This window comes from Phyllobates terribilis, unplaced genomic scaffold (assembly GCF_046119375.1).
Source record: "Phyllobates terribilis strain yellow unplaced genomic scaffold, ASM4611937v1 Scaffold_1274__1_contigs__length_337103, whole genome shotgun sequence".
Taxonomy (NCBI): Eukaryota; Metazoa; Chordata; class Amphibia; order Anura; family Dendrobatidae; genus Phyllobates; species Phyllobates terribilis.
The window spans coordinates 222,657-239,389 of record NW_027364034.1 but is presented as its reverse complement, the minus strand read 5'-3'; the positions used below and the strand labels follow the sequence as shown (position 1 = coordinate 239,389).

General features: G+C 43.7%; 10 non-coding genes and 1 pseudogene across 10 annotated transcripts; all 11 read right to left on the bottom strand.

Annotated features, from left to right (window-relative positions):
- Nucleotides 1-450: 450 nt before the first annotated feature.
- LOC141243894 (U2 spliceosomal RNA) lies at nt 451-641 on the bottom strand. Its single transcript, XR_012307909.1, has one exon. It is a non-coding gene; the product is annotated as a U2 spliceosomal RNA (small nuclear RNA).
- Nucleotides 642-1,756: 1,115 nt separating this feature from the next.
- Nucleotides 1,757-1,947, bottom strand: LOC141243893 (U2 spliceosomal RNA). The gene has a single exon (XR_012307908.1). It is a non-coding gene; the product is annotated as a U2 spliceosomal RNA (small nuclear RNA).
- Nucleotides 1,948-3,062: 1,115 nt separating this feature from the next.
- Nucleotides 3,063-3,253, bottom strand: LOC141243892 (U2 spliceosomal RNA). Its single transcript, XR_012307907.1, has one exon. It is a non-coding gene; the product is annotated as a U2 spliceosomal RNA (small nuclear RNA).
- A 1,115-nt stretch (nt 3,254-4,368) lies between these two features.
- LOC141243891 (U2 spliceosomal RNA) lies at nt 4,369-4,559 on the bottom strand. The gene has a single exon (XR_012307906.1). It is a non-coding gene; the product is annotated as a U2 spliceosomal RNA (small nuclear RNA).
- A 1,115-nt stretch (nt 4,560-5,674) lies between these two features.
- LOC141243979 (U2 spliceosomal RNA) lies at nt 5,675-5,865 on the bottom strand. Its single transcript, XR_012307989.1, has one exon. It is a non-coding gene; the product is annotated as a U2 spliceosomal RNA (small nuclear RNA).
- Nucleotides 5,866-6,980: 1,115 nt separating this feature from the next.
- Nucleotides 6,981-7,171, bottom strand: LOC141243978 (U2 spliceosomal RNA). Its single transcript, XR_012307988.1, has one exon. It is a non-coding gene; the product is annotated as a U2 spliceosomal RNA (small nuclear RNA).
- Nucleotides 7,172-8,286: 1,115 nt separating this feature from the next.
- Nucleotides 8,287-8,477, bottom strand: LOC141243889 (U2 spliceosomal RNA). Its single transcript, XR_012307904.1, has one exon. It is a non-coding gene; the product is annotated as a U2 spliceosomal RNA (small nuclear RNA).
- A 1,115-nt stretch (nt 8,478-9,592) lies between these two features.
- LOC141243888 (U2 spliceosomal RNA) lies at nt 9,593-9,783 on the bottom strand. The gene has a single exon (XR_012307903.1). It is a non-coding gene; the product is annotated as a U2 spliceosomal RNA (small nuclear RNA).
- A 1,115-nt stretch (nt 9,784-10,898) lies between these two features.
- LOC141243887 (U2 spliceosomal RNA) lies at nt 10,899-11,089 on the bottom strand. Its single transcript, XR_012307902.1, has one exon. It is a non-coding gene; the product is annotated as a U2 spliceosomal RNA (small nuclear RNA).
- A 1,115-nt stretch (nt 11,090-12,204) lies between these two features.
- On the bottom strand, nt 12,205-12,395 carry LOC141243885 (U2 spliceosomal RNA). Its single transcript, XR_012307901.1, has one exon. It is a non-coding gene; the product is annotated as a U2 spliceosomal RNA (small nuclear RNA).
- A 1,115-nt stretch (nt 12,396-13,510) lies between these two features.
- On the bottom strand, nt 13,511-13,690 carry LOC141244012 (U2 spliceosomal RNA; annotated as a pseudogene).
- Between the last annotated feature and the right edge of the window lie 3,043 nt (nt 13,691-16,733).

The window sequence follows — 16,733 nt, the reverse complement described above, 5'->3', positions numbered from 1 at the left end:
TAAGCGCAGCAGAGTAACCAGCGCACATACCTGTTAGCTCAGGTGAGTTTAAAAGGCTGCTGTTGATAACAAGGGCATTTGCTAAATAGATGGTGTGTGTGCAACAATATACTGAAAGGTCAATTATATTGTGCAGCTTATCTCACCACCTGTAGTTATTTAGGTGAAAGCTCCAAAATGCTTGCCTAATATGTCTGTTTATCCAAAAGGAAGTAAAAAGGGAGAGCTAGAAAGATAGCATTGCATCACATTACATGGCAATGCAATGCACAGTTGCTGAAGTTGAACCAAAATGAGCTTGTAATCTGGCTTCTGCAACTTTGAACATGAAAAATCCAATGAGGAGAAGAAAAGCAAAGCCAAAGAGTCCATCCCAAAATCCGACAAACAAGCAAAATGAACAAAAAACATTGAATTCAATTCTTTCTGATTTTAGAAACTGCATTAAAGAAGGGGTGCACCGGTCCTGGAGATACTGCAATACCAGGTCAATGCGTGGAGTGGACAGAGCAAGCTCTTTTTCCATCTCCCTGTTCTAAAAATCCATTTAATATATGGTCCCCAGATAGGGGACGTATCAGATATTAAACTGATAAGAACAGATACTACACTTGATCTTAGCCAAAAGGCCGAGAAGCGATAACCAGAATTGGTTTCAAACTACGGAGCCACCCAAGGATCCTGAAAAGTCCATTTGTGGAGATGAGCTCCTGGACTCCCGTTAAGAAGACATGTTGTCAACCTCTAGATCCCTTACATGCCTGCACTTTTCGGCTTGCTGCTGCTGCAATCCACGCGTTTTAGATCTGCATAACTCCACCTCTTTAAACACAGCACCTTCACCCCCTGCTGTTCCCACCCGCCTCAACACCGTTGGAAGGGAGGAGAACCAATTAAGGCGGGGGGTGGGGTGGAACGAGCAGCTGTCTACCCTTAGCAGGAGGGCTCCTGATTACATACCTCTCCTGCTGCTGCTGCTGCTGGCTGTCCAGCAGCAGACTGAAGGTGGCTGCTGCTGTGCACAGGTATATAAAGGCTCAGAGCCTATTATGACACGCGCAGCCAGCGTTCCATTGCCACATTCCATCTACTGCAGGCAGGATACCTGGCTGGCTGAATGTCGCTGAGAAGCTCACAGAGACCGCCATAAGCAACAGTTTAACAGAATGCCACAGACTAATCAACCAAACTTTTTGGGTTGGGTTCTCTTTTATAGTCTGCAGGCATTAAATGAAAGAAGTCAGTGTTCCAGCAGAAGGAGACAACGTTTCAGAAAAGGCATTGTAGCAAACCAAAAAAGAAATTTTAAGCGCAGCAGAGTAACCAGCGCACATACCTGTTAGCTCAGGTGAGTTTAAAAGGCTGCTGTTGATAACAAGGGCATTTGCTAAATAGATGGTGTGTGTGCAACAATATACTGAAAGGTCAATTATATTGTGCAGCTTATCTCACCACCTGTAGTTATTTAGGTGAAAGCTCCAAAATGCTTGCCTAATATGTCTGTTTATCCAAAAGGAAGTAAAAAGGGAGAGCTAGAAAGATAGCATTGCATCACATTACATGGCAATGCAATGCACAGTTGCTGAAGTTGAACCAAAATGAGCTTGTAATCTGGCTTCTGCAACTTTGAACATGAAAAATCCAATGAGGAGAAGAAAAGCAAAGCCAAAGAGTCCATCCCAAAATCCGACAAACAAGCAAAATGAACAAAAAACATTGAATTCAATTCTTTCTGATTTTAGAAACTGCATTAAAGAAGGGGTGCACCGGTCCTGGAGATACTGCAATACCAGGTCAATGCGTGGAGTGGACAGAGCAAGCTCTTTTTCCATCTCCCTGTTCTAAAAATCCATTTAATATATGGTCCCCAGATAGGGGACGTATCAGATATTAAACTGATAAGAACAGATACTACACTTGATCTTAGCCAAAAGGCCGAGAAGCGATAACCAGAATTGGTTTCAAACTACGGAGCCACCCAAGGATCCTGAAAAGTCCATTTGTGGAGATGAGCTCCTGGACTCCCGTTAAGAAGACATGTTGTCAACCTCTAGATCCCTTACATGCCTGCACTTTTCGGCTTGCTGCTGCTGCAATCCACGCGTTTTAGATCTGCATAACTCCACCTCTTTAAACACAGCACCTTCACCCCCTGCTGTTCCCACCCGCCTCAACACCGTTGGAAGGGAGGAGAACCAATTAAGGCGGGGGGTGGGGTGGAACGAGCAGCTGTCTACCCTTAGCAGGAGGGCTCCTGATTACATACCTCTCCTGCTGCTGCTGCTGCTGGCTGTCCAGCAGCAGACTGAAGGTGGCTGCTGCTGTGCACAGGTATATAAAGGCTCAGAGCCTATTATGACACGCGCAGCCAGCGTTCCATTGCCACATTCCATCTACTGCAGGCAGGATACCTGGCTGGCTGAATGTCGCTGAGAAGCTCACAGAGACCGCCATAAGCAACAGTTTAACAGAATGCCACAGACTAATCAACCAAACTTTTTGGGTTGGGTTCTCTTTTATAGTCTGCAGGCATTAAATGAAAGAAGTCAGTGTTCCAGCAGAAGGAGACAACGTTTCAGAAAAGGCATTGTAGCAAACCAAAAAAGAAATTTTAAGCGCAGCAGAGTAACCAGCGCACATACCTGTTAGCTCAGGTGAGTTTAAAAGGCTGCTGTTGATAACAAGGGCATTTGCTAAATAGATGGTGTGTGTGCAACAATATACTGAAAGGTCAATTATATTGTGCAGCTTATCTCACCACCTGTAGTTATTTAGGTGAAAGCTCCAAAATGCTTGCCTAATATGTCTGTTTATCCAAAAGGAAGTAAAAAGGGAGAGCTAGAAAGATAGCATTGCATCACATTACATGGCAATGCAATGCACAGTTGCTGAAGTTGAACCAAAATGAGCTTGTAATCTGGCTTCTGCAACTTTGAACATGAAAAATCCAATGAGGAGAAGAAAAGCAAAGCCAAAGAGTCCATCCCAAAATCCGACAAACAAGCAAAATGAACAAAAAACATTGAATTCAATTCTTTCTGATTTTAGAAACTGCATTAAAGAAGGGGTGCACCGGTCCTGGAGATACTGCAATACCAGGTCAATGCGTGGAGTGGACAGAGCAAGCTCTTTTTCCATCTCCCTGTTCTAAAAATCCATTTAATATATGGTCCCCAGATAGGGGACGTATCAGATATTAAACTGATAAGAACAGATACTACACTTGATCTTAGCCAAAAGGCCGAGAAGCGATAACCAGAATTGGTTTCAAACTACGGAGCCACCCAAGGATCCTGAAAAGTCCATTTGTGGAGATGAGCTCCTGGACTCCCGTTAAGAAGACATGTTGTCAACCTCTAGATCCCTTACATGCCTGCACTTTTCGGCTTGCTGCTGCTGCAATCCACGCGTTTTAGATCTGCATAACTCCACCTCTTTAAACACAGCACCTTCACCCCCTGCTGTTCCCACCCGCCTCAACACCGTTGGAAGGGAGGAGAACCAATTAAGGCGGGGGGTGGGGTGGAACGAGCAGCTGTCTACCCTTAGCAGGAGGGCTCCTGATTACATACCTCTCCTGCTGCTGCTGCTGCTGGCTGTCCAGCAGCAGACTGAAGGTGGCTGCTGCTGTGCACAGGTATATAAAGGCTCAGAGCCTATTATGACACGCGCAGCCAGCGTTCCATTGCCACATTCCATCTACTGCAGGCAGGATACCTGGCTGGCTGAATGTCGCTGAGAAGCTCACAGAGACCGCCATAAGCAACAGTTTAACAGAATGCCACAGACTAATCAACCAAACTTTTTGGGTTGGGTTCTCTTTTATAGTCTGCAGGCATTAAATGAAAGAAGTCAGTGTTCCAGCAGAAGGAGACAACGTTTCAGAAAAGGCATTGTAGCAAACCAAAAAAGAAATTTTAAGCGCAGCAGAGTAACCAGCGCACATACCTGTTAGCTCAGGTGAGTTTAAAAGGCTGCTGTTGATAACAAGGGCATTTGCTAAATAGATGGTGTGTGTGCAACAATATACTGAAAGGTCAATTATATTGTGCAGCTTATCTCACCACCTGTAGTTATTTAGGTGAAAGCTCCAAAATGCTTGCCTAATATGTCTGTTTATCCAAAAGGAAGTAAAAAGGGAGAGCTAGAAAGATAGCATTGCATCACATTACATGGCAATGCAATGCACAGTTGCTGAAGTTGAACCAAAATGAGCTTGTAATCTGGCTTCTGCAACTTTGAACATGAAAAATCCAATGAGGAGAAGAAAAGCAAAGCCAAAGAGTCCATCCCAAAATCCGACAAACAAGCAAAATGAACAAAAAACATTGAATTCAATTCTTTCTGATTTTAGAAACTGCATTAAAGAAGGGGTGCACCGGTCCTGGAGATACTGCAATACCAGGTCAATGCGTGGAGTGGACAGAGCAAGCTCTTTTTCCATCTCCCTGTTCTAAAAATCCATTTAATATATGGTCCCCAGATAGGGGACGTATCAGATATTAAACTGATAAGAACAGATACTACACTTGATCTTAGCCAAAAGGCCGAGAAGCGATAACCAGAATTGGTTTCAAACTACGGAGCCACCCAAGGATCCTGAAAAGTCCATTTGTGGAGATGAGCTCCTGGACTCCCGTTAAGAAGACATGTTGTCAACCTCTAGATCCCTTACATGCCTGCACTTTTCGGCTTGCTGCTGCTGCAATCCACGCGTTTTAGATCTGCATAACTCCACCTCTTTAAACACAGCACCTTCACCCCCTGCTGTTCCCACCCGCCTCAACACCGTTGGAAGGGAGGAGAACCAATTAAGGCGGGGGGTGGGGTGGAACGAGCAGCTGTCTACCCTTAGCAGGAGGGCTCCTGATTACATACCTCTCCTGCTGCTGCTGCTGCTGGCTGTCCAGCAGCAGACTGAAGGTGGCTGCTGCTGTGCACAGGTATATAAAGGCTCAGAGCCTATTATGACACGCGCAGCCAGCGTTCCATTGCCACATTCCATCTACTGCAGGCAGGATACCTGGCTGGCTGAATGTCGCTGAGAAGCTCACAGAGACCGCCATAAGCAACAGTTTAACAGAATGCCACAGACTAATCAACCAAACTTTTTGGGTTGGGTTCTCTTTTATAGTCTGCAGGCATTAAATGAAAGAAGTCAGTGTTCCAGCAGAAGGAGACAACGTTTCAGAAAAGGCATTGTAGCAAACCAAAAAAGAAATTTTAAGCGCAGCAGAGTAACCAGCGCACATACCTGTTAGCTCAGGTGAGTTTAAAAGGCTGCTGTTGATAACAAGGGCATTTGCTAAATAGATGGTGTGTGTGCAACAATATACTGAAAGGTCAATTATATTGTGCAGCTTATCTCACCACCTGTAGTTATTTAGGTGAAAGCTCCAAAATGCTTGCCTAATATGTCTGTTTATCCAAAAGGAAGTAAAAAGGGAGAGCTAGAAAGATAGCATTGCATCACATTACATGGCAATGCAATGCACAGTTGCTGAAGTTGAACCAAAATGAGCTTGTAATCTGGCTTCTGCAACTTTGAACATGAAAAATCCAATGAGGAGAAGAAAAGCAAAGCCAAAGAGTCCATCCCAAAATCCGACAAACAAGCAAAATGAACAAAAAACATTGAATTCAATTCTTTCTGATTTTAGAAACTGCATTAAAGAAGGGGTGCACCGGTCCTGGAGATACTGCAATACCAGGTCAATGCGTGGAGTGGACAGAGCAAGCTCTTTTTCCATCTACCTGTTCTAAAAATCCATTTAATATATGGTCCCCAGATAGGGGACGTATCAGATATTAAACTGATAAGAACAGATACTACACTTGATCTTAGCCAAAAGGCCGAGAAGCGATAACCAGAATTGGTTTCAAACTACGGAGCCACCCAAGGATCCTGAAAAGTCCATTTGTGGAGATGAGCTCCTGGACTCCTGTTAAGAAGACATGTTGTCAACCTCTAGATCCCTTACATGCCTGCACTTTTCGGCTTGCTGCTGCTGCAATCCACGCGTTTTAGATCTGCATAACTCCACCTCTTTAAACACAGCACCTTCACCCCCTGCTGTTCCCACCCGCCTCAACACCGTTGGAAGGGAGGAGAACCAATTAAGGCGGGGGGTGGGGTGGAACGAGCAGCTGTCTACCCTTAGCAGGAGGGCTCCTGATTACATACCTCTCCTGCTGCTGCTGCTGCTGGCTGTCCAGCAGCAGACTGAAGGTGGCTGCTGCTGTGCACAGGTATATAAAGGCTCAGAGCCTATTATGACACGCGCAGCCAGCGTTCCATTGCCACATTCCATCTACTGCAGGCAGGATACCTGGCTGGCTGAATGTCGCTGAGAAGCTCACAGAGACCGCCATAAGCAACAGTTTAACAGAATGCCACAGACTAATCAACCAAACTTTTTGGGTTGGGTTCTCTTTTATAGTCTGCAGGCATTAAATGAAAGAAGTCAGTGTTCCAGCAGAAGGAGACAACGTTTCAGAAAAGGCATTGTAGCAAACCAAAAAAGAAATTTTAAGCGCAGCAGAGTAACCAGCGCACATACCTGTTAGCTCAGGTGAGTTTAAAAGGCTGCTGTTGATAACAAGGGCATTTGCTAAATAGATGGTGTGTGTGCAACAATATACTGAAAGGTCAATTATATTGTGCAGCTTATCTCACCACCTGTAGTTATTTAGGTGAAAGCTCCAAAATGCTTGCCTAATATGTCTGTTTATCCAAAAGGAAGTAAAAAGGGAGAGCTAGAAAGATAGCATTGCATCACATTACATGGCAATGCAATGCACAGTTGCTGAAGTTGAACCAAAATGAGCTTGTAATCTGGCTTCTGCAACTTTGAACATGAAAAATCCAATGAGGAGAAGAAAAGCAAAGCCAAAGAGTCCATCCCAAAATCCGACAAACAAGCAAAATGAACAAAAAACATTGAATTCAATTCTTTCTGATTTTAGAAACTGCATTAAAGAAGGGGTGCACCGGTCCTGGAGATACTGCAATACCAGGTCAATGCGTGGAGTGGACAGAGCAAGCTCTTTTTCCATCTACCTGTTCTAAAAATCCATTTAATATATGGTCCCCAGATAGGGGACGTATCAGATATTAAACTGATAAGAACAGATACTACACTTGATCTTAGCCAAAAGGCCGAGAAGCGATAACCAGAATTGGTTTCAAACTACGGAGCCACCCAAGGATCCTGAAAAGTCCATTTGTGGAGATGAGCTCCTGGACTCCTGTTAAGAAGACATGTTGTCAACCTCTAGATCCCTTACATGCCTGCACTTTTCGGCTTGCTGCTGCTGCAATCCACGCGTTTTAGATCTGCATAACTCCACCTCTTTAAACACAGCACCTTCACCCCCTGCTGTTCCCACCCGCCTCAACACCGCTGGAAGGGAGGAGAACCAATTAAGGCTAGGGGTGGGGTGGAACGAGCAGCTGTCTACCCTTAGCAGGAGGGCTCCTGATTACATACCTCTCCTGCTGCTGCTGCTGCTGGCTGTCCAGCAGCAGACTGAAGGTGGCTGCTGCTGTGCACAGGTATATAAAGGCTCAGATCCTATTATGACACGCGCAGCCAGCGTTCCATTGCCACATTCCATCTACTGCAGGCAGGATACCTGGCTGGCTGAATGTTGCTGAGAAGCTCACAGAGACCGCCATAAGCAACAGTTTAACAGAATGCCACAGACTAATCAACCAAACTTTTTGGGTTGGGTTCTCTTTTATAGTCTGCAGGCATTAAATGAAAGAAGTCAGTGTTCCAGCAGAAGGAGACAACGTTTCAGAAAAGGCATTGTAGCAAACCAAAAAAGAAATTTTAAGCGCAGCAGAGTAACCAGCGCACATACCTGTTAGCTCAGGTGAGTTTAAAAGGCTGCTGTTGATAACAAGGGCATTTGCTAAATAGATGGTGTGTGTGCAACAATATACTGAAAGGTCAATTATATTGTGCAGCTTATCTCACCACCTGTAGTTATTTAGGTGAAAGCTCCAAAATGCTTGCCTAATATGTCTGTTTATCCAAAAGGAAGTAAAAAGGGAGAGCTAGAAAGATAGCATTGCATCACATTACATGGCAATGCAATGCACAGTTGCTGAAGTTGAACCAAAATGAGCTTGTAATCTGGCTTCTGCAACTTTGAACATGAAAAATCCAATGAGGAGAAGAAAAGCAAAGCCAAAGAGTCCATCCCAAAATCCGACAAACAAGCAAAATGAACAAAAAACATTGAATTCAATTCTTTCTGATTTTAGAAACTGCATTAAAGAAGGGGTGCACCGGTCCTGGAGATACTGCAATACCAGGTCAATGCGTGGAGTGGACAGAGCAAGCTCTTTTTCCATCTCCCTGTTCTAAAAATCCATTTAATATATGGTCCCCAGATAGGGGACGTATCAGATATTAAACTGATAAGAACAGATACTACACTTGATCTTAGCCAAAAGGCCGAGAAGCGATAACCAGAATTGGTTTCAAACTACGGAGCCACCCAAGGATCCTGAAAAGTCCATTTGTGGAGATGAGCTCCTGGACTCCCGTTAAGAAGACATGTTGTCAACCTCTAGATCCCTTACATGCCTGCACTTTTCGGCTTGCTGCTGCTGCAATCCACGCGTTTTAGATCTGCATAACTCCACCTCTTTAAACACAGCACCTTCACCCCCTGCTGTTCCCACCCGCCTCAACACCGTTGGAAGGGAGGAGAACCAATTAAGGCGGGGGGTGGGGTGGAACGAGCAGCTGTCTACCCTTAGCAGGAGGGCTCCTGATTACATACCTCTCCTGCTGCTGCTGCTGCTGGCTGTCCAGCAGCAGACTGAAGGTGGCTGCTGCTGTGCACAGGTATATAAAGGCTCAGAGCCTATTATGACACGCGCAGCCAGCGTTCCATTGCCACATTCCATCTACTGCAGGCAGGATACCTGGCTGGCTGAATGTCGCTGAGAAGCTCACAGAGACCGCCATAAGCAACAGTTTAACAGAATGCCACAGACTAATCAACCAAACTTTTTGGGTTGGGTTCTCTTTTATAGTCTGCAGGCATTAAATGAAAGAAGTCAGTGTTCCAGCAGAAGGAGACAACGTTTCAGAAAAGGCATTGTAGCAAACCAAAAAAGAAATTTTAAGCGCAGCAGAGTAACCAGCGCACATACCTGTTAGCTCAGGTGAGTTTAAAAGGCTGCTGTTGATAACAAGGGCATTTGCTAAATAGATGGTGTGTGTGCAACAATATACTGAAAGGTCAATTATATTGTGCAGCTTATCTCACCACCTGTAGTTATTTAGGTGAAAGCTCCAAAATGCTTGCCTAATATGTCTGTTTATCCAAAAGGAAGTAAAAAGGGAGAGCTAGAAAGATAGCATTGCATCACATTACATGGCAATGCAATGCACAGTTGCTGAAGTTGAACCAAAATGAGCTTGTAATCTGGCTTCTGCAACTTTGAACATGAAAAATCCAATGAGGAGAAGAAAAGCAAAGCCAAAGAGTCCATCCCAAAATCCGACAAACAAGCAAAATGAACAAAAAACATTGAATTCAATTCTTTCTGATTTTAGAAACTGCATTAAAGAAGGGGTGCACCGGTCCTGGAGATACTGCAATACCAGGTCAATGCGTGGAGTGGACAGAGCAAGCTCTTTTTCCATCTCCCTGTTCTAAAAATCCATTTAATATATGGTCCCCAGATAGGGGACGTATCAGATATTAAACTGATAAGAACAGATACTACACTTGATCTTAGCCAAAAGGCCGAGAAGCGATAACCAGAATTGGTTTCAAACTACGGAGCCACCCAAGGATCCTGAAAAGTCCATTTGTGGAGATGAGCTCCTGGACTCCCGTTAAGAAGACATGTTGTCAACCTCTAGATCCCTTACATGCCTGCACTTTTCGGCTTGCTGCTGCTGCAATCCACGCGTTTTAGATCTGCATAACTCCACCTCTTTAAACACAGCACCTTCACCCCCTGCTGTTCCCACCCGCCTCAACACCGTTGGAAGGGAGGAGAACCAATTAAGGCGGGGGGTGGGGTGGAACGAGCAGCTGTCTACCCTTAGCAGGAGGGCTCCTGATTACATACCTCTCCTGCTGCTGCTGCTGCTGGCTGTCCAGCAGCAGACTGAAGGTGGCTGCTGCTGTGCACAGGTATATAAAGGCTCAGAGCCTATTATGACACGCGCAGCCAGCGTTCCATTGCCACATTCCATCTACTGCAGGCAGGATACCTGGCTGGCTGAATGTCGCTGAGAAGCTCACAGAGACCGCCATAAGCAACAGTTTAACAGAATGCCACAGACTAATCAACCAAACTTTTTGGGTTGGGTTCTCTTTTATAGTCTGCAGGCATTAAATGAAAGAAGTCAGTGTTCCAGCAGAAGGAGACAACGTTTCAGAAAAGGCATTGTAGCAAACCAAAAAAGAAATTTTAAGCGCAGCAGAGTAACCAGCGCACATACCTGTTAGCTCAGGTGAGTTTAAAAGGCTGCTGTTGATAACAAGGGCATTTGCTAAATAGATGGTGTGTGTGCAACAATATACTGAAAGGTCAATTATATTGTGCAGCTTATCTCACCACCTGTAGTTATTTAGGTGAAAGCTCCAAAATGCTTGCCTAATATGTCTGTTTATCCAAAAGGAAGTAAAAAGGGAGAGCTAGAAAGATAGCATTGCATCACATTACATGGCAATGCAATGCACAGTTGCTGAAGTTGAACCAAAATGAGCTTGTAATCTGGCTTCTGCAACTTTGAACATGAAAAATCCAATGAGGAGAAGAAAAGCAAAGCCAAAGAGTCCATCCCAAAATCCGACAAACAAGCAAAATGAACAAAAAACATTGAATTCAATTCTTTCTGATTTTAGAAACTGCATTAAAGAAGGGGTGCACCGGTCCTGGAGATACTGCAATACCAGGTCAATGCGTGGAGTGGACAGAGCAAGCTCTTTTTCCATCTCCCTGTTCTAAAAATCCATTTAATATATGGTCCCCAGATAGGGGACGTATCAGATATTAAACTGATAAGAACAGATACTACACTTGATCTTAGCCAAAAGGCCGAGAAGCGATAACCAGAATTGGTTTCAAACTACGGAGCCACCCAAGGATCCTGAAAAGTCCATTTGTGGAGATGAGCTCCTGGACTCCCGTTAAGAAGACATGTTGTCAACCTCTAGATCCCTTACATGCCTGCACTTTTCGGCTTGCTGCTGCTGCAATCCACGCGTTTTAGATCTGCATAACTCCACCTCTTTAAACACAGCACCTTCACCCCCTGCTGTTCCCACCCGCCTCAACACCGTTGGAAGGGAGGAGAACCAATTAAGGCGGGGGGTGGGGTGGAACGAGCAGCTGTCTACCCTTAGCAGGAGGGCTCCTGATTACATACCTCTCCTGCTGCTGCTGCTGCTGGCTGTCCAGCAGCAGACTGAAGGTGGCTGCTGCTGTGCACAGGTATATAAAGGCTCAGAGCCTATTATGACACGCGCAGCCAGCGTTCCATTGCCACATTCCATCTACTGCAGGCAGGATACCTGGCTGGCTGAATGTCGCTGAGAAGCTCACAGAGACCGCCATAAGCAACAGTTTAACAGAATGCCACAGACTAATCAACCAAACTTTTTGGGTTGGGTTCTCTTTTATAGTCTGCAGGCATTAAATGAAAGAAGTCAGTGTTCCAGCAGAAGGAGACAACGTTTCAGAAAAGGCATTGTAGCAAACCAAAAAAGAAATTTTAAGCGCAGCAGAGTAACCAGCGCACATACCTGTTAGCTCAGGTGAGTTTAAAAGGCTGCTGTTGATAACAAGGGCATTTGCTAAATAGATGGTGTGTGTGCAACAATATACTGAAAGGTCAATTATATTGTGCAGCTTATCTCACCACCTGTAGTTATTTAGGTGAAAGCTCCAAAATGCTTGCCTAATATGTCTGTTTATCCAAAAGGAAGTAAAAAGGGAGAGCTAGAAAGATAGCATTGCATCACATTACATGGCAATGCAATGCACAGTTGCTGAAGTTGAACCAAAATGAGCTTGTAATCTGGCTTCTGCAACTTTGAACATGAAAAATCCAATGAGGAGAAGAAAAGCAAAGCCAAAGAGTCCATCCCAAAATCCGACAAACAAGCAAAATGAACAAAAAACATTGAATTCAATTCTTTCTGATTTTAGAAACTGCATTAAAGAAGGGGTGCACCGGTCCTGGAGATACTGCAATACCAGGTCAATGCGTGGAGTGGACAGAGCAAGCTCTTTTTCCATCTCCCTGTTCTAAAAATCCATTTAATATATGGTCCCCAGATAGGGGACGTATCAGATATTAAACTGATAAGAACAGATACTACACTTGATCTTAGCCAAAAGGCCGAGAAGCGATAACCAGAATTGGTTTCAAACTACGGAGCCACCCAAGGATCCTGAAAAGTCCATTTGTGGAGATGAGCTCCTGGACTCCCGTTAAGAAGACATGTTGTCAACCTCTAGATCCCTTACATGCCTGCACTTTTCGGCTTGCTGCTGCTGCAATCCACGCGTTTTAGATCTGCATAACTCCACCTCTTTAAACACAGCACCTTCACCCCCTGCTGTTCCCACCCGCCTCAACACCGTTGGAAGGGAGGAGAACCAATTAAGGCGGGGGGTGGGGTGGAACGAGCAGCTGTCTACCCTTAGCAGGAGGGCTCCTGATTACATACCTCTCCTGCTGCTGCTGCTGCTGGCTGTCCAGCAGCAGACTGAAGGTGGCTGCTGCTGTGCACAGGTATATAAAGGCTCAGAGCCTATTATGACACGCGCAGCCAGCGTTCCATTGCCACATTCCATCTACTGCAGGCAGGATACCTGGCTGGCTGAATGTCGCTGAGAAGCTCACAGAGACCGCCATAAGCAACAGTTTAACAGAATGCCACAGACTAATCAACCAAACTTTTTGGGTTGGGTTCTCTTTTATAGTCTGCAGGCATTAAATGAAAGAAGTCAGTGTTCCAGCAGAAGGAGACAACGTTTCAGAAAAGGCATTGTAGCAAACCAAAAAAGAAATTTTAAGCGCAGCAGAGTAACCAGCGCACATACCTGTTAGCTCAGGTGAGTTTAAAAGGCTGCTGTTGATAACAAGGGCATTTGCTAAATAGATGGTGTGTGTGCAACAATATACTGAAAGGTCAATTATATTGTGCAGCTTATCTCACCACCTGTAGTTATTTAGGTGAAAGCTCCAAAATGCTTGCCTAATATGTCTGTTTATCCAAAAGGAAGTAAAAAGGGAGAGCTAGAAAGATAGCATTGCATCACATTACATGGCAATGCAATGCACAGTTGCTGAAGTTGAACCAAAATGAGCTTGTAATCTGGCTTCTGCAACTTTGAACATGAAAAATCCAATGAGGAGAAGAAAAGCAAAGCCAAAGAGTCCATCCCAAAATCCGACAAACAAGCAAAATGAACAAAAAACATTGAATTCAATTCTTTCTGATTTTAGAAACTGCATTAAAGAAGGGGTGCACCGGTCCTGGAGATACTGCAATACCAGGTCAATGCGTGGAGTGGACAGAGCAAGCTCTTTTTCCATCTCCCTGTTCTAAAAATCCATTTAATATATGGTCCCCAGATAGGGGACGTATCAGATATTAAACTGATAAGAACAGATTTTTTTTTATTTTTTTTTTAAACCATTCAGGTTAGTTTTATAGCAAATCAGTAGGATATACCAAAACTGTTGCAAAAAAAAACTTCTCATCATCATGGCCATATTTATTAAGCATAAAGTAACCTAATATTACAGAAAGAAGAACATCTTATTAATATAAACCAAAAGATCACTGAAATTTTACAATATGCCTCCACTTTTTAAATTTCCATATTCCCTCGGCATCTGTTCCACCACCGCTACTACTATCCATCTTGTAAATCAAAAATAGCCTAGAAAGAATAATCCTAATACATTCATTTACTGTAATTGATTTCCTTTTAAATACACAAAGATTCCTCACATCCCACAAACTTTCTTACACACAAGCCATAATTAACCACAAAACTCTCTCCTTTACACGTCCACTTGCACCAATACCAAACATAACCACACGCCAATCCACAAAAGTCACTCCTGCCAAACTCCTACACAACCCCCCTACACATTTCCACACGTCTTGTGCAAAATCACAATTCCACATCAGATGCATAACCGTCTCACAACCATTACATCCATCTCTTGGACAAACATCCGACCTAATCAAACCTCTCTTCTTTTGAACGTCTCTCACTGGAAGAATATTGTGAAACGCCATCCACACTACATCCTTCTGTTTGTTGGACATCCCATACATACCCAACTTTCTCCAAGCATCCGCAACCTCATTCCCTCTCAAACCAACAATATTAGACTCGACCTCATTTGCACACAATTTCCTATACACCCTCTTAGTCATTCTAAACTCATCCACCGGCACACTCAGCAAATCATACTTCTTGACAAACTTCTCAATCACCTCATACCACACCGGACACTTAAAAGACACAGGCACTCTCGCATCCCTCTTTCTCCAACCTAACCCATACAACATCCATCCTGCAGAATAACTTGCCATACATGCACCCTTATTACCTTTACCCAACAATACCACAATCGTCTTAATATAATGGAGCCCTAAAAAAACCTCAACATTAGGAAATCCCAAACCACCATGCTGGCAGGCCTTATAAAGGCTTTCCCTCTTCAGCTTCTCCATCTTGCTGCACCAGAAAAAGGAAAAAATCATTTTCTCAACTCTCTTCACTTTCCTAAAAGGGGATGGAAAAATTATGGCCACAAAAAGCAGAATGGGTAAGATCACTGCTTTGATAACTAGAACTTTGCCCCGCAAAGAAAGATCTCTCATTCTCCAAAAATTCAATTTTCGCTCAACACGCATACCACACTCGTCCCAACTCTCATTTCCTTTCAGATCATCATTGAAAAATACCCCTAAAACCTTAATTGCACTCTCCTCATACTTAACACCTTCCATACGAATACTGTCATCTCCAAAGCATTTGAAACTACACTTAGTCCAGTTAACTCTAAAACCTGATGCACCACAGAAAAAATCCAAAAGCAACCTCACCCTACTCATTGAAGCCATACTTTCACTCACCATCACAACATCATCCATGTAACCTAACACCTTCACATGCTTACCACCACTCCCAGGCACTAACAATCCTCTCATCATTTTCTCACGTCTCACTAAACACAGCAAAGGCTCAATCACACATACAAACAAGACAGGGGACATAGGGCACCCCTGTCTTACACCAGACCTAATCATCACTTTGTCAGACAACCATCCATTCACTAAAAACTCACTTGACACATAATCATATAAAGACTTAACTCCATTCAGAAAAACCCTAGGGAAACCCATCCTCTCCAATACTTTAAACAGAAACACATGCGAAACTCTATCAAAAGCCTTTTCGAAATCAATTGCTAACACCATACACTTCTGCTTTCTAGTCTTACAATCCCCAAGCATATCCCTTAACAATAACAAATTATCACTTATACTCCGACCAGGCACGGCACACACTTGGTCATCCTCCACAACCCTACCAATCACCTCACGCATACGATTTGCTAACAATTTACTGTAGACCTTATAATCAGCGTTAAGCAATGATATGGGTCTCCAGTTCTCCAAACGCTTTTTCTCACCCTTCTTAAACACAAGAACCACTATACCCTCTTTCATACTGTCACACAAAACACCATTCATCCACATATACCTACAAACCTCAGTCAAGTCCTTACCCAAAAACTCCCAAGCTTTCACATACAGCTCCACAGGCAACCCATCCTTCCCAGGCGTCTTATTCTTTTTAGCACTCATAACAACATTCCTCACCTCATCCAAAATAACATCCTCACACAAAGCATCACATTCATCCGAACCAAGTCTCTTCTCCATACCACTCAATACATGCGACACAAGTCCAGGATCAATCCATTTCTCATCGTACAACTTACTATAGAAGCCATTCACCTCATTCAACACATTCTTCCCAACCACACTAGATCCATCTTCACCTACCACTTCACTCAAATCCAACTTCCTTCCATTCATTTTTTTAAAAAAGTACCTGGTGCACTTTTCATTCTTTTCCAAATGCTCTAACTTGGTACGGTAAATAATCTCTTTACCTTTTTCATCCAGAAGACATTTTAACTCATTCTTAGCAACCTCAAGCTGATCAGACATATCCATTCCTTTCCTAACACACCCACGCAACCAATCAATCCGTCTACTTAAGTCATTAAATCTATTACGATATCTGGCAGCTTTTTTGTAGCCTCATTTTTTAAAGAAAGTTTTTAACTGTAATTTCACCCAATCCCACCATTCAAGCACACTACCAAAATCACGCTTACGCCACCTCCAACTTGCATACCTTTTCTCCAACTTACTCATCACCTCCTCATCCTCCAACAACCTCGTATTCAATTTCCAAACCCCACCCCCAAACACCATGTCCCCATTCGCACTAAAAACTCCACGCAAACACTCATGATCAGAAAAAGGTACCTTATGTTGAACATAACTTGAACAAACCATATTTTTGGAAAATAACATCCTATCTATCCTCGATGAAATATTACCACGGTCAGCATAATATGTAGGCGGTGGTGGAATGCCATACTCAAGTATTGCAGCGTCTAAGAAAGAAAAATCAGAAATAAGTT